Source organism: Pollicipes pollicipes, unplaced genomic scaffold (assembly GCF_011947565.3).
Source record: "Pollicipes pollicipes isolate AB1234 unplaced genomic scaffold, Ppol_2.1 Scaffold_3087;HRSCAF=3621_pilon_pilon_pilon, whole genome shotgun sequence".
Lineage (NCBI taxonomy): Eukaryota > Metazoa > Arthropoda > Thecostraca > Pollicipedomorpha > Pollicipedidae > Pollicipes > Pollicipes pollicipes.
The window spans coordinates 35,832,487-35,852,743 of NW_023596225.1; the positions used below are offsets into that span (position 1 = coordinate 35,832,487).

At 48.9% G+C, this 20,257-nt stretch overlaps 1 pseudogene; it reads right to left on the bottom strand.

Annotated features, from left to right (window-relative positions):
* Window positions 1-1,965: 1,965 nt before the first annotated feature.
* The window catches only part of LOC119090077 (dipeptidase 1-like), a 116,067-nt pseudogene continuing 97,775 nt past the window's right edge, over window positions 1,966-20,257 (bottom strand).

Genomic DNA, 20,257 nt, shown 5'->3' on the forward strand with positions numbered 1-20,257 from the left:
AAAAGAAGTGTGTTTCACATTTGCTTTTCAGCGTATTCCTAATAGCAATGACGCTATTTGCACTATTTACAGCTCTAGCATAAATGTCGTTATCTCATAGAACGAGCACCGATTCCATTCCGTTCGGCACCGCTCCGCTAAGAACAATGAGGATTTATGAATGACATAAATTACTGAATAAAAGAACGCCCTCTGAAAGCCGCTTTATGACGGTGACGCTAGCTTTAGATTATTTTTCGGCACCGGAGGGCAACACTCAGACTGAGCCACTGAGATGAGTTATGGCAGCATTTTGTCACTGGCAAGGGTGTCGCGGGCTGTAGTCTGGTCGGGACAATATAACTATCAGGCTGGACTACATGGCAGCACTGCTCCTCCTGGGTTGTTCCGGTTGCCGGGGAGAAAATCCATCCCTCCTTTCTTGTACTTTGATATAGAAAATGCAATAGATAGGCGCACAAAACGCTTAAGACAGATGGATATCACCAGAAACTACCTATGGATCAATTCAGTGACCCTTCATCAACACGGCACATAGACCTAATAAGGTCAGATTTTCTCACAATTGCCATTTTGTATTGTTTCGGTGGTCGCTGTGCGATGTTATCCATAGCTTGACTGGAAATTCAACAAAGACACGGCCGATATAGCTGGTAAAGTTCATAAAGAAAGTAGAGGACGAACCCAATGATCCGACAGATTCCTTTTTAAATGTTGACGAATATCGCACATAACAGTTTCTTTTCTACGCAGCTTTTTACAAAAATGGTTGGACGAATCCCCTCCCCCAACACTCCTGGTCGTCTTTCTCCTACTGTTAATTGGCGCGTGTTAACAGAGCCGACGTTCTCAATATCTCTTAAGAGCTTATTTCGTGGAAGCTAATTGATGAAACTGGCTTTAGGGACGAACAACTTTCATCGAACTGCTTTAACTGTCCCAGTGTTTTGAGCCGCAAAAGTTTATTGCATCATGGCTATTTTGACCGCTGGCTCTGGCATTTTCTCATAAGAACTTCACGTGGCATTGACGAAAGGAGAGAGAGAGAGAGAGAGAGAGAGAGAGAAGAGATAGAGGAGAAGATAAGAGAGAAGAGAGAGGAGAGCAGAGAGAGAGAGAGAGACGTATCTAGAATATAGATAGGAGAGAGAGCTATCTCTCTCTGAGACTCTACTCGCGATCCTCTGCTGCTCCTCTATGCATCTAGACGATGCTACGAGAGAGAGAGCGAGTCCATACGCTCTCTATCTCCTCTTCTATTTCTCCTCTCTCTCGCTCTCTATAGCTCGATATCTCCTCCCCCTCTCTTCTCATCTCTCATCTCTTGTCTCCTCTCTATCTTCCTCTCTGCTCCGTGTCTCTCCTCTCCTTTTCCGAAGAGAATACACATGTACCCTAGCGTTACAGTGTACAGCCTGGGTATGCGAGCAGCAGACTCAAATGTCCGTTGCGCCGTCGTCGTGTCGAGTTAGAGAAATTTTGCGCATTATGAACTGTTTTGCTCCCTGCTGATGTTCCTTATGTGAGTTGAAAAGCCTTCAGTGATTATGGGCGCTTATATACATTTCTTTTGATCCTTTGCACTCATGTGTTTGGAGGATCGCAAGATCCGAGGACAAAATATTGGTTTAGTCATATAGATCGTATGACTCAGAAGCCAAACGTCTTGTTACCTCTTGTAGAACACCGCTGCTTCTAAGGCCATGGCCTTCCTCACTCTAGACGGAGTTCCCAACGGTTTTGCACCGAATCCTACGTAGTGTACTTACATACGACAGGAACCCTGCGTAGACTTCATTTGATTAGCACGCATTTTATATTTTCATACCCATATAAGTCTAGCATTGCAAAACAAGCGGTAAAGTTGTTTAATTAATGGGCATGATTGAAGAATGTTGTGTGTGTGTTTGCAGTTCTCAAGTCTCAGTAAGGGTCTTCGCTGCAATGCAGTGACCAGAAACGACGCTTGGTTTCCACGTGTATTTTTCGTTATGAAATAACAGTCAACAGATTATGGTGAACGATGGTTGATTATTCTTCACTTTCACGTCTTAGAGCTCCGTAAAATTATGCAAAGTGGTTGCAGCCTGGCAGAGTTTAATCAAAACGTTGAGGCAAAGCGACTACAGATTAGCGGTGAGTAAAATAACCGCAGTAAGAACGATTGGACGCATCAGAACTTTCGCGTACAAATAAGCCCAATGCACTGCTTCGAAATGCCCAATGGTACAACAGTACCCGCACGTCACCTAAATCAAAGTAGAAAACACACCTTGCGATTCTTGCCAACTTGCACAAAAGCGGACTTCCAGTAGCGAGCAATTATCCAGGATTTGCAAACATGGTAACGTATTGAGCTGAAGAGGTATGAAGGAGCTTGCTGCATCGGATACGTACACACGTCACGCATCCGCACATTCCTAATATCACAATAGCCAATGATGGAAGAAAACCGCTGGACACGCCGCGCAGTTGCATTACAATGCGTGTTGTTTTCCACTCCATCCAGACAGCTGATGCATTCTGTTGGAGGTCGACACATACGCCTCGATATCTGCACCACATATGTCGTATATAGCACCGAATCAGAGCGTAATTTGCGTGCCTTTGAGGGTTTGACCCGCAATGCCCATAACCCACACAGCTTTTGAACAATGCGCCGTGTAACTTTAACAGCATTTATCGGAGCCAAACTGCCTGGTAGGTGTGCATGACCCATCTTCCTGTTCTAAGCAAAGTCCGAGAGCACGGAACAAAAGTCTCCAGCTCGGCGATCCGCACCGACCGTGATAGCTGTAGTCAGCGGTCTGTGGCCTCCGTGTGACAGGTGGTAAAAGGCGACTCGAACAGACCATGACAGTTGTGGCCGGCGGTCTGTGGCCTCCGTGTGGCAGCTGCTCAAAGGCGACCCGAACAGACTATGACAGCTGTGGCCGGCGGTCTGTGGCCTCCGTGCGACAGGTGGTCAGAGACCCTGCCCCAGGTGGCCGGCCGGGATCTGTGATGACGATATGAGCCTCTGTCCGCGGCAGGTAGTGGGAGTGCGGACACGCACCTCCGTGCCTGGCCAGCTGTAAGGCGCCACCAGTATATCTCTGCTGACGGCAGCTTGCTGGCGCGTACTCGAGGGCCTCGGCATGGCTCACTGGGCGTTCGCAGGTTCCGCTTCCCAGGCACGTGACGAGGCCATGTGCGTGATGCAGCCGCACCCATCCCTGCAAAAAAGAAAAAGGTGTGAGCACACATGCACGCTGGATAAATTTCCTCTCACGCGGTGCGAGTGGACACTTCTAAGGCGCACGACCTTATTGCACTAAGTTAGCCGGATGGATTGCAGGAAACCAGTCGTTGGGCGAGTGTGGAATGCGTTCGTTCATTTTGTTTGTTCGTTCATCGCTGATTTTGTCAGTTGCAAGATACTCACCGATAATAAACTAATTGCGGAAATTCACTTGCGAAGCTGGACTCCAACATTATGGCTACGAAGTATGCACGCCCAAAATAAGTTCGTCAATTGTTCTTAAAATGGAACGTTCCATATTTGAAGATATTGATGTAAGCAGATGTTATGACACAAGATATTATGAAACAAGCTCACATAGTTATTGGCACACTTTTCAGTGGAAAATACTGTTTAAGACGACACAACTTCTCTTTATAGTAAGCATGCTCCGCATTACGTTATTGATTACGTCATCGTACATTGCGCAACATTGCTTGAAGCCAATTGGCGGGCATTGTATCTGGATATCGTGCTCAGAAACACCAGATATGAACGACTCAACAGCTATTTTTGCAGTCTTTCTTTCCCTTTTCATTCCTCCTAGCAGATCCCTCACCAAAAAACTCAGCAACACGATGAAAAATTTTGTTGAAGATACTACATCAACAAGAGGAAAATCGTTAAGAACCTGCCCTACATCCTTAGCTGCAGTCTGAATAGCTCTGGAGAGTTGTTACCCCGAACTCGGCGCCCATGTCAAACACAACCCGCCTCGTACAGTGCACATGTCAGTAACGAAGCAACCGACCCTCCTGAACCTGCCACTTACAACGCTAATTCCATCCCTATTTTGGTATTACTCTCCCATTGATCGTCACTGTCGCAGCACCTCAATTCAAAAACCTCTCAGCTTTCTCACAGGGAAGACATCCAGATAACTGTCGCACACTGCTTGTTTCTGTGGTCTTTTACTTCCACTGTTCTCTTCTACCTTGCATTTCTGCGCCATGTTCCCCTCCCGACTCTCCATATTTCTCTAATTTCCTTCGTTATTGTCAACTTTTCTTCGCACTGCCGCCATTTCCCCGTCCTTGTCCTAAACCACGTTTTCTCTGCGCTATCTTGGCAGCCGTTATCGTGGACCGTCCCGCCCCTTGCCTTTTACGCAACGGCTTTCTTTCCGGCGAGTTTCGTGCACGTGGCTCGGGCGCATCTGCGGCATGCGAGCGGCCATATCGGCGCTAAACTATCCCGTCTCGGAGCCGTCTGCTGGAGAATGGCAGGTCGGCCGGGACGTTAGCGGTGTTGATCTGAGGCCAGGCCAAGACGTACTGTCAAGTCGATACAAACGAGAGCCGCAAGGCCGCCCCACAGCGGTGCTGATGCTCGGAAGCGAGTCGTTGGCGAGCCGTGAGCTTTGTGGGCTTACATGCCGTGGTGCTGGGAGTCAGGACTGGTGGTGTGAGAGGCGTAAGATCTTTCGCGTCGCTTGAAAGGCGTACATGCATGTCGTTGCCGCCATTCCCTGAGCGCGAAATGACAACTGCATAACTGACACACCAAGTTTCCTCACAGTACACTGCCCTTCTTTCTTGATGGGGATTGGGGGTTGGTGCTGATGTCTGATGATTTCTACTAATTGCTCTAGTAAACAATGCTATGCTGTCATCGGAGCACGCCAGTACATCCCACGCACATCGACACACGGTCAGTTTAGTTATTCTTGCTCTCGATGCTTTCATTTTTGTGAATTTCACGGTTTGAGTTTGAAAAAGGTGGAAACTTCGGGAAGATGTCAGAGTACCCAAAACGTAACATGAGCACGAAGGCAACAATGAAGAACGCCAGGAAGATATCAGCTTGTCCAACTGCTGCCAAATCACTGCATACTCGTTATTCGCTCGATCTTGATACGCCCATGCCGTATGATGAGAGTTATGAAACGACAAAATTCCCCACCTGGAAATGCTTAGCATCATTGTTTACAACAGCACGGCTTGAGCATTTTGAAAAATTGATTATATCTTCGTCGTACGTGTCGTCGAACAGACGTGCGTTCATGTGGCAAATGGGGGGCACCAGCCCGCGGTGTCGCGTTCTCTGAAAAAAAAATGTTGCTGTAAGGGGCAGCAGAGTATGCATGTTGTTCCATTTTGTTTTATGCAATGCCCGTGCTATATGTTCGTGCTATATTTTGACAGAGCTGGAGATGGTGATGAACTGTTCCTGTTCCATGAATGCCCAAGTCTGGCGGGAGCTTGTTCTGTAAGGTACGCCGTGACGTTGCGCTCTGGCAGCCTTCATTTTCAACCTCATGGAAAGATGATGTTTTGGTTAATGACGAGTATGTTTATTAACCTCAAGCATTTGTGTGGTGTTCCGCTGAAGCAAGTATCCAGTTATTATCAACAATGCAAAGAAACGTTATAATGACAAGGGCTTGAAAACGCTTAGCACTTTTCAACTTGTCGACGTCGTAAAAGGTCACGACATCATATTCTCACCACCTCCGCTTAATGACACAGCTTTGACGCTCACGGCATTAGATCAGTCCAGCCTGGCTGTTTGGTCAGCCAGCTGGCTGCCGCGGGCCCGGCTCGAAAGCCTGGATCAGTCCAGCCTGGCTGTCTGGCCAGCCGGCTGGCTGCCGCGGACCCGGCTCGAAAGCTTGGATCAGTCCAACCTGGCTGTCTGGTCAGCCAGCTGGCTGCTGCGGGCCCGGCTCGAAAGTTTGGGAACCTCTGGCGGCGCAGGTCGAGGTCTGCCGTTCACGTCGTTGTTTTTCCTCACAGGGTGTTTTGTCGCCCGAGATAGATTGAGTGTGTTTCCACCCGGGTGGTGGCCCGGGTTAATAAACCCCAGCATCGGGCTCGTCCAAAAATGAGACTGCGGGTGCGGGGCTGGCCGATAGCAGCATCTTGTGAAGAGGCCGGAGGATGTGGGATTGGCAAGGTTCTGCACGCTTCACAGCTGAAGACAATAAACCACATAGATACGTAATACCATTTTATATGGCACCAACATGCCTCATCAAGTCTACTACTGACGCATGATGTACGCATACTGATGCCAAACATAAGTTCTCTATACTCATTAAATACGTTACGGCTGAACAAATTTCGGGCAGAGCAAGGAAAACGGTACTCCACACCGACAGGAAATACTGCAGAACCGAGATGGTTATGTAGTTATCATTTACTATTTAATGATGTGTAATAAATATTTTGCAAACATTCAAGCTTGGATATTTTGAACGTTATATGTGCAGTGCCTTGCTCTAAGGGAAATGTGAAGCCAGCTCCAAAAATGACCCCATCAGCACAAAATGTGAACGTAAACTTCGATAACCATGTGAGCTCCCTTGCGCCGGTAGATATCTTTCGATGCTCAATCCTGAGTTAGCTTGCGGATTGCAGAGGAAGGTCACGTATTCGCCCTCTCCCGTGACTTGTTTTCAATTAGTCACTGAGTGGATCAAAATATCCTAACGCCGCCGGTGCCTAGCACAACATCAATTTCAAAGTCCTGTTAAATTGTGGGGCCCAGAACATATCTGATCAATGACCTAGATAGGTTTCAGCGAAGTCATGTAAGACCAACACGTTGCTGAATACTGAACTTGCTAGGAATGCGTTGCATTTGTGGCTCACTTCATGTCCAACTCACTTTCCTGCATAATCTTGTCACTACCTGGTATCCAAGTTTGTTCTCTCATGCATCGTCAACCACTAATCTCAGTCGACCTTTACTTTCGGTTTCCAGTGGCATGGTCTTAAGTTGCACGGATTTTAATAATTTTACAGATGACACGTTTGCTCTCTCACCCGTGGAGGCATTCAACCCGTAAGGTCATCACAAATATCTGTCATCAATTAACTTTTATAGTAGTTTTTTATGATATGCGCGCAGCAAGCACTCTATTTTTTTAGACTTCATGCTGCCATGCTCACATCTGCATGTGGTATTTGGCACACAACATTCTCACAGGTTACTAACATGCCTTGACTCTGAAACGCGACTGGCTAACGACTGGTGAGCCATAGTTCACTGCAAGAAGTGCGCGCTGCTCACGTTGTATGCCATCTACATGATAATCCGCTGACCATATCATTTCCTTTATCATATCGTTCAGCTTCTCACGAACTATAAACACGAGGGCGATTTGAGAGCTGATTGTACCAGCTCAGAATAAATATGTTAGATGGCAAATATCGTAATGCCTTTGACCACAAATTAAGAAATATGATTGGAAGATGTTTGTAGTTACATAAGCTATCTAGCGGTGTTTCAGTTGTCTCTTATCTCTGTTCGCTCACGAGATAACAAGGACCAAGGGCAAGATAAGGCCATGCGCTTTCCCGGAGCGTCAGTTTTAAAAAGGCGTGGGGTCCGCCGGTGCGAGGATGAAATACAATTATATATTGATTGGTCACATTCACCACATTTGGATGCTGAATAACATTGCGGGGCTTTTTCCCCTTGTTCAACCGGTCTCCTTCGCACTACTTTCACCGCACAAGCCATAGCTGCAGCGTAAGTATTCACTGGCACCACCCAACTCAGTGGAACTAATGTTTCCTTTCAAACGGTCCAATTCAGTCACGAAAAGAGTGAAGTCAAGTTGCAAGTATTGTTGAAGCGGATGTATTTCATTGTGAAGGTTGTAATAACGACCGCAATGTACTTTCGCCACATATGACGAAATAATTACAACTCAGCCTCGAAATAATTTGAAGAGTTCCGTTCCACTGATAGCCATTGTTAAACGGCTCTATACCCACATATATTTATTTCGGCCGTAGTAGCGCAGAAATATTAATGTGTTGCGGTATTTCCGATGCCTCTCGAGTTTCCTCTCTAGTTTGTAATTTACTGAACTGTTTTGGCAGCCGAAATGAATGGATCTGTTCAGACACTCAAGTTTCAGTGAGATCGAAATGTTGTTTTGATTGTTTTTCAATAACGTCGAGTAAACAAGGAAATTTCCTTGAAGTCTTATTGAGCAGCCTATGGCTTCCTGCCGACACCAACTGGAGACCAGGTGAAGCTACGCCCATGCCCACACTTGTACGACCGGGCGACTGGTAGCGCGGCGTAGCCCGTGTTGCCGCAACCGGATCGGCTTTCCACGCATAAATCAGCCGACATATCCGTATTGTTTACGGACAGCGGTGCGGCGTTGCCTGAACGTCTACCATCGCCGGTCAGAACTTTTTTACGTGTTCATTGACGTTTTGTTTTCTGGAGCCGGGGATCTTCCGGGGACCATTCCATATGTGTCGCGATTAAGCTGGGGGCGGTCCGTGAAGCCATGACGTTGCGTGCGATAAGCACAATACATATGGCAAGAGAAAAGCAGCCATTACTTTGCCTGCGACATAGTAAAAACATGCACAGAAGTCTGACACGCTGAACTTGCTAAGTAAGTTCAATTCAATTAAAGATTCAGCAAGCTTAAGGCGCGCAAAAGGTTTGACAACATTCAAGAAATTAACACGCACTCCGACTTCAATGATTCATTACGGAAATGGTCGTTGTCTTGTAACATTAATGCGCGATGCTTTATGTAATAAGCCGTGGCTTCCGTTGGATGCTTGACGGACATTTCAGTCAACGCCATCTGCAGCATTATTGGGCATGACAATACAATTATGCGTTGTGTCAGGCAGATAATAAGCATTCACGGGCAGATCCTGGGAAGCTTGTTACGCAGTCCGATCACATAATTTCAGTCTCTTGCTATAATAACATCACACACTGATGACAGTTGGATCGTGAAATTGCTAGTCAGAAGCGTCTTACGTTTGCAGTGCTATTGTGACAATGCACAAGCGTCACGAGTGTTAGAACCTATAGGTCATATCAGTAAGCACTGAAAGTACGCAAAACCGAGCTCGGCTCCGCACAAACACAGAGCCATTGATTTCACAACATCTAATCCGCCAGGGAGCAAATAAAGGGACTTCGAACTCGAAATAAACAAGTGGTCATCCCCAGCCGCAATAATTCGTCTGTTGTGCGCACCCGTGCGTGCGCCAGCAAGACCCATCCGAGCAGCCGGTCCACAACCCACTCGAGCTACTGCCACGGGTAATGACACCATCGGTTGTTGGGGAGACGTGACGCAATCGTTTGTCAGGACAATGTGCGTACCCAAGAGCTTGCGTACCAGTTGCGCGCTTGCGTGGGCTGATCACGCCATGAGGCTCATGGATAATGTCACTTACGATGTGTCCTTCCAGCGTCAGAAGGTGGGACCATGAACGTCGGGAATGATTGTTGTCTTGCTCAACATGAGTTAGGATGTGCGCATTATGTTACAGACAGGAAATGTTGTACCGGCCGGGGAGATTTACCATGGCTTGCAGCTTCAATCGGCTATGTGAGCCAACAGACGTCTCTTCTTCCACTGATGACTTTGAAAACTTGGCCAATTTCGGCCGATGAGATAATGATTACTGATGTGATATGATTGACTGCCTCTCAGTCGGAGATGACGTGTGCTCATGTCCCACCACTCCGACAAACCCGGCACGAACCGGACGCCACTCGCGTCTGCCCCCGGGCGCCGCCCACACGGCCGGCTCCGTCCGACGGCCCGGTGCCGCTCGGTGCCGGCGCGGGCGCGGCCGGCGTAGCTCGGCAGCGGGCGCGGCCGGCCGAGATCGGCAGCAGGCCTCCTGCCTCCGCTCCTTCGGGACCCCGGGCCGAGGCATACGACGTCACACCCCGAGCCGCCGCAGTCATAACGGCGCACCTGGGCGCACCTAGCGGCGATTTATGGAATGCTCTGGCGAGCAGCGGAACAGCAAACACAACGCTGCGGCGGTAAACAGCGTGCCAGTGACGCGGCTAGGCCGCCCGGATGCCTCGGAACACGATGTGAAAGACTGGTTTTGGTATGAACGAGATCAGGAGGAGCGCTCGGTTCCGTAATAAGCAGCGCAGAACGGCACACACTTCGTGCATTTTAAGCGGCTTATGATGCAAAAGCACAAAACAGCCCATATGCACTGGTAAACGGATCGAACCGCAAGCATACCTCAAAATCAGCAAAACAGCCTAAACAAAACTCGCATTTTTGTACTTTCAACTCGTTCATTTCGGCTTACGTCGAAAGACAGCTTACGGCCGATGAGCGATTGACAGACTGAGCGGCGGGGGCATGTGAAGCCTGCCACTGAATGAGCAACCGATGGGGCCTATCCAGGATTTATGATCTACTCGGAGGAACGGCGTCCATTGCAAGTGATGGACTGCGCCGCGTTCCAGCAGGGCTGTGGATACACCAGGCTAATGACGGTACCCTGGAGCCAGCGCAGCGGTCTGGCGACAGTCCTCCAACGTTTCTTCCGTGGCGATGGCACCGAACAGCTTCCAAGGGTGGCTCTTTTGCGCTTCTTTTGTATATCTTTTCACCAATGGGGAAACACTGCCGCTACCAATATGTGGAATACAAGGATTTAAGATGGTAGGGAGTAGATATTTGTATGATGTGCGCAATTACACAGTTAAAAATCAGCCAGGAAAACACCAGACTGCCGAGTCGCACCGCCGCAGCACCGTGCCATGGCGCACGCTGATTCCTGAACACGCTAGCTTAATACGAAAGCCACACTAAATGCGCGACACTAATCTTCGCCAGCATTGCGTTGGGATCACAAACGTGTCGTAGCAGGTTAAATAAACACCGTCGAAACACCTACCGCTGCACCGCGAGATCAAGACAGTGTCACAGGGAGTATTGACAGCTAGGTCGAGTCAGAAGTCGCAAAGACGCACATAATCTACCTCCCGCGGACTCGTGTTCAACTTTGGGTCCAGTTAACAACACGTTACTGTGGTGCAACAGGAGTGTTAGAGCAGATACGCAAGTTGTGACAGTTGTCTGATGGCGTTAGCAATCATTCAAGACACCGACAGAATTCGTCGAGAAGTGTACGGACGTTATTGTTGCTTCAACTCGCTCTTAGGGCAGTGGCGGCCAAGACGGATGGGACCGGTGAGCCGGTGATGCGGCGGTGATCTGCGGATGTTCGGCAGGGGGATTCAGCAAATAAACCAATCATATTGATATAAACGATGTACGATTCTACCCTATGTTTATAGTGAAACCATCTATATTAAACTTGTAGCCTGGGTGCTAACATTTGCCATCAATGTGGCATAAACAGCTACAGCACAGATCACTTTACCGTACTGAGCCTTTCGTTGGCCAGGCAAGATGTGCTTGCTGCTTTTCTTTCTAGTGTTTATATGATGAACCATGTATTGAGCTAGACACCTAGATGAAAGTTTTTTTCTGGACTGGATACCTTGATGTTGAGCTTGGTGTTACCCCAGGTAAATCCAGGCAGGCCCTTAACAGGTTCAGTGAGGAAACTGTGGAGCAATAAATGTGACAAGGGTTCATGTACCAGTGAGCATGCCTAAATGCCAGACATATGCGGTTTCCAAATGGAAATCCAGTGGCCAGAAGCCTTTACAGTCGAGCCAGTGTAACCCAATGCTGACGGCAGCCCCAGCCTGACAAGGTGGGGGTTATCATATGAAATAACTGCTTCTTTACAGGAAACAAATTAAAATCATAGTATAATGGTCACTCTCACAGCAGGTTGTGTATCAAACACATGTAACTTTTTCAAACATGCATGATGGTAATGCCAGCCCCACTGTTACCCTTGGCACCTGCCTGCCTGCAATGGAGCTCAAACATCTAAAAATGCCCCAGCCTGCTTGGGCAGTTTTAAGCCAACAGCATCAACATAAAAAGCATATTCTTCTGACCAAAAAGCTTCCATTTTGATAACCATATTACCAAAGTGGGCAGGATCCACGGAGGATCCTGTTTATTGTCATCTTTTGGGGCATTTGGGGTAATCTTTACTGTTCAGTGTCCCCCAACTCATTTTGCGACATTACGCATCTGTCAGACTGATATGATCAACTGGTAAAGGCAGAATTCATATGAACTGCTTCAGACGGATTTAGACAAACTTGCTGAGTGGCCTGGTACATGGTGCTCTAAATGTTCTGACACATGGTGGTCTGACTGGTCTGAAAGCCTGCAGAAGATAAGCCTAAATAGATCTCAAGGGCTGGTGGCAAAGTCAAGGTGGATGAAGCGCTAGTTGAATGTGGGTCCTTCTGCGCTTCGCCATTGTTTTTCATGCCAGCTGGGATGCCTGACGAGACCTCTAGGGCCTGAACCGTTCTGAATGCACTGGTTATCACCGTGCAGAAATATGAACATTCTTTCAGGGAGCACATTTATGGCACTCGTCTGCCATTGAACAATCATTCAAGGATGTCTTGGAGTCGTTCCCGGCGTTCCGGCAATAACACAAATTTGCTTGCTCCTTTACTACCCTGATATCATTCGCGACATGAGCCACTGCAGTTTTCGTGGACAAGGCGTTTCCAGACGAAACATAAGTCATTGAAACCGTTCCTGTAAGTCAAGGAGAAACGTGTCCAAAACGATTGTTCGTAAGCATAAGCTCGTAACCGATTGCTCGTAACCATGCAGCTGTGCCTGGATGCACGCCAGAACGATGGCAACTTTTTACATCCGGCAGTGCCTGTCTAGTAGTGCATGCGGTTCAAACGGGAACATCGCTTCGCTGAAGCATGCAGCCTTCGCTGACCGTTGTAGAGTCATTGTGCTATAGGTTGTAACCCTGGACAGTGCCAGGTGCGGAACTGGACAGGTGAATGTCTCCCGTGCTGAGTCAGCTTATGTTCTTGGCGAGATTATATGCATGCGCGTAAGTGGCTGCGCGCTACGTTTGGCTGTCCGAAGGCTGTCTTTTGGTTTGCGCAGCCAACGGTGTACCTTTGCTGTGTATCGCGAGGACAATTATAAAGTAGTGCATCAGCGGTATCTGTCGCCTGGGAGATGCTTTGTCGAAGGATATTCCTACGCTGTCCAGCAACACTTTGTGACGCTGCGAGGAAACGTACACTGAGTTTTGTAGCGCGGCGAAGCCAGTATGCGACATCTCGTGTCGCTTGGTGAGGTGACGCCAACGGTTAAGGCCGTGGATCAACGTTTGCCACCTAACGCAGCAACGTAAGCTTTTGAAAAGACTTATATAAGATAAATAAATTTGAATCCCGCCTTTCGCTTCGAAGTCTACATCCCTCCCCCTCCCCCCTCCCCCACTTCCCCGACTGTTTTCCACTTTCCCACGTTTTGTGATCTGCCAGCATGTGACGGTGCCGGCCGCTGATTTTATCGCGTGGTAACACCCATTAACTACTTTGTTTGATATGATTCCGAAACCAACTGGTCGGCTGCGTTTGCGCCATGCTACCCGCTTTCACCCGCGCGTCTTCCAATCATGCCTCTCTGCATAGATGCCACAACAGGACCCATCTCAGTGCTCACTTCATTATCCACTTGACATGCTTGCTCGATTCGTTTCCGACGTGTTTGAGTTGTCATTTTACACACACCAACAGAAACGGTAAGAAACGATGACGTCACTGTGGAGTGGTCGTGGCCTGTGTTATCTTGTTACATTCGGTCGCTCCAGCACTGTGATTGCTTCCACTGATGGAAACCAGCAAAACTGAACTAAAAATTTGTACGGTACCTAATGCGGTAGCACACCAATAGACTCACGCGAGGGACTGTATCCAGTGTGCGTGCTTACTGCACACACAGCGTGCTGGAATTGCCAACCTTAAATATGGCTTGTCAGGTTTCTGGGCCCGGGGGGTCACCTACTGTGTGGCTCAGCTCTCCTTACCGTGATTCAAGCGCCTGCGACGCCAGCACTTCTCCGACTACTTTATCTACCAGTCTGACGTCAGGTTCTGGAAGCTCAGTAGCTGCCAACACCAGTTAAGCTACGGTTCAGTATCGGTACCAGTATCAGTGTCAGTATATTGGAAACCATCTACTTGGTGGCTAACACGGTTTCAGGTTACACAGGTGCACTATGAAAAGACACAGACAATAGGTATGTACAAATAATGCAGAGATTGATCGCATCATTTTTGAACCAATCGGCGGTCGAGACAGACGCAGCAAAGGAAAGGAACGAAAATTGTAGATTTTGAACCTTAAATTACGTAAGGAAAGAATGGCCCCAAAATCAAGATTGGATCAAGATCGAGATTCAAAACTAGTGTTGCCATCCACTCCTCCCCCTCCCCCGCCAGTTGTGTTTCGGAAACTGTCCCTGGTGTTGCATGTTGCTAATACGGTGTGGATGTCTTGCTGTCACTCATTTATCATCATTGGCGGAGGCGGAGGCCTCTTCGTCACGGAAGTTAATGTAAACTCAATTAAAGGAAAACTTTTGTCTTATTACCGTAATATTTCAGAACGATGTTCACATTCGACATCCGCCGTCTCTCTGCGAGAGAGGTCTGTTTTGGAACAAGGGAAAGAGCCTTCCAGGTTGGAGTGGAGTGAACTCGCTGACGTGGTCTCCGGGACCTACCGACAGAAGAACGATGAAAAGGGATATATTACCGCTCGAATTTATGTTGTCAGGTTAATGCCTGTTTTCCTACCAACATGCTATAACTTATGTTCTAACCTCTGACTCATCAATTGATCGTTTAATTGCACGGTTGCACGAACTTCCGTTGCAAGGATGCACGGATTTGGCGAATCCATGCAATCCATCACACCACGCTTTTTAGAATGAGCATTACGCAAATCGTCAAACCGTCTGTCTCCATCTTGTCTCTGCCGCTGGTCTGTCTGTTCAGTATTCGACCTTCCCCTGCCCATCAAGCCTCAGGCTGATTCCAAAGTGAATGCGCCTATCCTATTGCGTCGACGGCTCCTCGCCTCCATTACAGCTGCGGTCAAATCTAACGAGGTGACTAGACAACGGGTTTTCCCTTCGACATGAAGACCTGGTGAAGTCCCTGGTCTTGTCGATAATTTTCAGATAACCTTGCCCTTCAGAAATATGGTTTTAAAATCCCTGACCTCATTCATGCTTCCAGCTCTCTCATGTTGCGTGAAATTTGACTCATTACTATGCATGTTTCCAGTTATTCTAGCAACTACCGTCTGTGGACGGCTAATAGGCCTTGAAGACAAGGACAGTCGTTCCAAAACAAACATTTTGAAACAAACGCAAATGCACACCAGTCACGACTTCGCTGCACAAACAGGTCATGACATCCTCAGATGCAACCGCGGAACTCGATAGTGAAGTGGGAAGTGCTGCGCAGATTGTGTTGGCTCCCAAGCAACGTCATCCGCAGTTTATCGCTATTCATTTTGAGGCCGCTGAATCTAAACCAACCGTCAAGTGAGGCCAAGCAATGTCATGTAACTGAAATATTGGACCACTAACTAAAGCCTGGGTACCATCCTCATACTGGACCACCACAGCGCCCTCCGCGAAAGACCCGGATCTTTCGTGAACACGCTGAAGGGGTGAGGCCCAGTGCGGATCCCTGCAATACACCGATGCTGCTTGAAAGCTTAGAGGAGAATCCCGAGGTACCCGCGCGATCAGCAAGACTGGCGCCTTGGGTGTGATTACGAAGGTAGGCCGAAAACCAAGATGCATCAAAACCGCGGGTGCGCAGATTGTGGACGGGTTTTGACTGATCTATCACATCACATCGAAGCACTTGCTGAGATCTTGGACGCAGAGCAATGATATTTCTCCCTGGTCATTTGTGGACAGGGTGTGAGCGGAAATGGCGATCGGCGCGGCCTCCGTGGAGTGGCCGGGCGAAAGCCGTGTTGGGAAGAGGAGATGATGTCGTTTGATGGGATGCTTATCGTAGAGCTGCTGATGAACAGTGTTCTCTACAATTTTGGCAGTCACAGGAACTATGGACAATGGGCGGTAATTGGAATGTTGGGTGTGGTCGCCGGACTTGAAGATGGGGAGTACTAAGGACTGTTTCAAAGATGTTACGACTTCGGGGGGGGGGGGAAGGTTTGGGTAGATTAGGTGGAGAAATATCGCACCGATAACGTTAAAAGAAAGGTGGACAACAAGCAGACAGATACCATCATCGCAAATGGCAAAGGGACTGTGCATGCAAAACAACTATGGCTAGCAACCCATCAGTGAGCGGGACCACAAGGTCAGGGCTCAGGCACCGACATGAGGCAAGCGACACGGGAGGTCGCAAGGTGCTCCCCTACTGGCCACCTCGCCAGCCAAACGAGGGTCCCTGCTGACAAAGCTGGCATTTATCACATCGGGAGTAGAGTCCGGGGTCACATGGCCCGACCCGTGGCCGCCAAGAGCGGTGCGAATGGATCGCCAGACAGGTGATGCACCACCCTCTGCTTTCGAACGCTGGATGTCTTCCGAGTATTGCGGCGCGCACTGAACGCACAGCGCGACTGAGCTCCTTGCGGGTGTGAGGGCGGTGATCGTGGTGCGCCAGAGCTGGCTGGCGGCGCCGCATCAGGTCACGAATAGCGTCCGTCACCACAGAGGCAGGGTACGTGTGGAGGCGACTCGGGCAGAACAGCGCATGCGCGTCGACAACTCGGATTACAGTGTCTGAAAAGTACCGCTACTTCTCAGCCACTGTCGCGGATAAGAAAACCATGGAGCAGTCAGCACTCAGGAGGCTGTACTGAAAACAGGCTAAGTCAAGGTGACCTAACGCACGAGGGCAGCCAGTGAGAGCCTAGTGAGAGACCTGAGTTACAGATATAAAAGCACGTAAAAACATACGCGACCTGAAGTACAAAACCGGGTACCACAGAGGGTGACTAGATCACAATCATTGACAGCAAATATGTCAATTAAAGAACCGGAGGAAAACGTGCTACGGACGGTACTCTGATGCAAGGAAAAGTGCGATAAAAGCCCGGATCTACAATTGTCGCCATCGAGTTTCAGGATGTCAAAGTTAAGACCACCGCAGAACAGTCTTTATACCGAGATGTTCAGCTCGTAACCGTTGTAACTGCGCCTCGAGATCATCGCAGTCTGCCCTCGGATCCGCTGCAGCGCGCCTGAGTGGACGGTACGCCGGTCCGAAAATGTCGCCGCTTACCATCGGGTTAGACGAGCGTCTACAGTCTCGAGCCCGCTGCCGGGCTGGGGCGCTACGGGAACTTTCAAGCACGACACGCAAGTCCCGGTCGAGCGCTGCCACGCCGCCATCCCAGCGACCGATCACCTGGTCAGCGCGCAGCAGCTGGTTGCCATGCGCAACCAGAAGGGGTGTCAGATCGCAACTATATCTCGCTGAGAAAGAAGAGGTCGTACTGAAATTTTCTGAGCTCTATGGACAGCTCAGGAATCTTAGGCTTGAGACTTCCAATGTTCCGATGGCTGATAAAAATTCTTGCTTTTTTTACCTGCGCGCTAGCGCTGCCCTCCGCCACCTCGGTCGAAGGCGCTGAACGCGCGCCTGCCGCGCCGGGCCCGGCGGGGAGGGGCAGTCGCTGAGGTCGGCGGCAGGCCGGTCCGGTCACGTGACGTGGCCACCACGTGGTTACGTGACGTGACAGCGGCGCGGGCAGAGGCTGGCCCGGGGCCACCTTACGAGTGACTTGTGGTGGTCCTCCTATATCAAAATGGAAAGGCCGTCAGCCCGCGGAAATACGCTGCACCAGGCTCCGCACGACCTCCGTCACGAGCACCCGGAGCAAGTCTCGGATAAGTCGCGGGTCGGAGGACGGCCATGACCACCGAATGGGCGAGGAGATCCACCACAGCAAACCAAACCGTCCCGATATCAACGCATGTCACGTACAGCTGCACTCCAGAACTCCCTCAGTACTGTTTTAGGACCAAATCGCGAAAGGAGTGCACACTCCCCTGGCGTGCATTGGCTTCTCCCATTCTGCCCCTTCACAAGTCACGCGAGGATAAGCAACAGGAGGTGGTACGGCCAGGAGCGCCTGCACCACGTACGATCAGGGCGGCGGAGCACAGGTAACGACCGCAAATAGTAAGTGATTTGCGTTGCTAATGAAGCAGTGCGCCGGATTCGTTATAACAGCTGCTTATTGCTGGTTCTCAACTGTTGCAAACAACGAAACGGTTACTTCCAAAACGTCTTACGAGATTCTGTCCCTCGGGCCAATTTTCATTCATTTTCGCACGCATTTTTACTTTTTAACTATCCGACCATTTTGATAGGATGGTATTGGGTTCACAGTACATGCTAAGCATAGCCCGTTGCCTGCATTCTGAGCTCTCTCTCCCAATTACGCAATTTCAGCCGGGCAAAATTTTTGCTTCCGGCCGTCTCTCCAAACAGGACTGCGGAGGGATCTTCGTCGCGCCATGCAGTGCTACGCCACTGCCGACCAGGTAAGGTTGACCTTATCTGACCAGTTACCTGCTGACGTCATGTCCGCATTAGTCGGGCCAATGAGCTCACATGGACTCCAACCTGGTGCCAACGGCATGCGCGTCCGCGAGCCCGCCCCTCGGCCACGGGGGTGGGATCAGCTCAATGGCACCGCGATGACATCGCGACGGCGTCTCCGGGATGTCGATCATAGTGACCAATACTTACGTTTTTATGGTTTTGCAATTAAAAATCACCGAATTCGTGGGGTAGTGCTTTTACTCGAGCAGCAAGGACGTCTATGGACGTCTATTTCAGCTTCCATTTTGCTCTTCTCCGTTTTGTATAGTGTTTGTTTTTTCGTTGAGACAGTTTCGTTGAGATAATATCACCTTTTTTACACGTTCGCGCTTTGTGTTTGTGTCTGCGAGAAGGGGGTGGGGATGCGGTGATGCGGTGATATGGCGAAACAGCGGCGATGCGTGCTTAAAGGATTGTTCCACGCTTGAGAACATTAAAGCAGGCATCGGATATGATGATATTAACTCACTTTAACTCACATTCAGAGGATTAAACGAGAATCGATTGCCAGTCATTATTGCGACGTAGTGCCTATCTAACTAAGAATTAGAATGCGCGAAAAATACGTGTGCATGCAAACGAATACAAGTAACCAGGCATCACGTATCACACTTCATTCAAACATGCAAGCGAACTGAAGTAAACAGGCATAACACACCGCGCATCAATTATACATGCAAGCGATTTCATTAAGCAAGTATCGCGCATGATGCCACAGGCATCACTTACACATGTAAGGAATTCTACGCTAGCACATATCACACATCAAGGCACATATCACGTTCGCATAACCGGCCATCATGAGCCATATACGTTAAGGTTTGGTCGCCGACTTTTATGAAAAAATCACTGATTTTCTGTCGGGGTGGTCCTGAGCTGTGTAGACTTGGTAGATCAAGCAAGAGAGCAAGAGAATCAAGCAAGAGAGATTGCAAGGTATATCTAATTTGCTACATAAAACTCTGTTATTTAATTTGCTACAGCGTGGAAAGTTTGGCATGGCTACGCCGCGCCGTCTGGAAATCATGTTGGAAAAAGTTTCGGGAGAGACCAGACCGACTCCCATCCTAGCGCTTCTTAACCCTACGGCGATGCAAGGATAGAACTCCTTAGGAGGCGCCGTAGTCAACTCCGTTTGGGGCCGCCCACTTGGTACTGACTGGCATACGAAAACGCTAAAAACATTACTTCATCGAACTTAAGAAATACTTAAGTGCATTTACACTTCACCCGCAGCCTCATGGGGAGTCCCAAAGACTCCTTCAATTTGCTGAAATATTTGCGGTCCTCATGAGCAGCCTCATTTAATTTCCATCAACTCTCAATCCATTCCACACATTGTGATGCAACTGTTTGATGCCAGGATAGTTCATGGAAATATAACACACCAGTAAAGACGACCACGGCTGACTGTGCTTCTAAAGACAAAAATGTGAAGTTTTCTTCAATCTTATGATTTGTCTCTGTTCTGACGTATGAAGTTTCAAATTTTGTTTGGTGTCGGCTTCAACGCCGTGCTATCATTATTCATGACAGACTGGCCCCCAGCCCGCGTTGTCAGACGCGGTTGAAGATTTGAGAGCCACTTTTCTGGTCTGATCACTATTCATGACAGACTGGCCCCCAGCCTGCGTTGTCAGACGCGGTTGAAGATTTGAGAGCCACTTTTCTGGTCTGCTACCTAGTCATTCAATCTCGAAT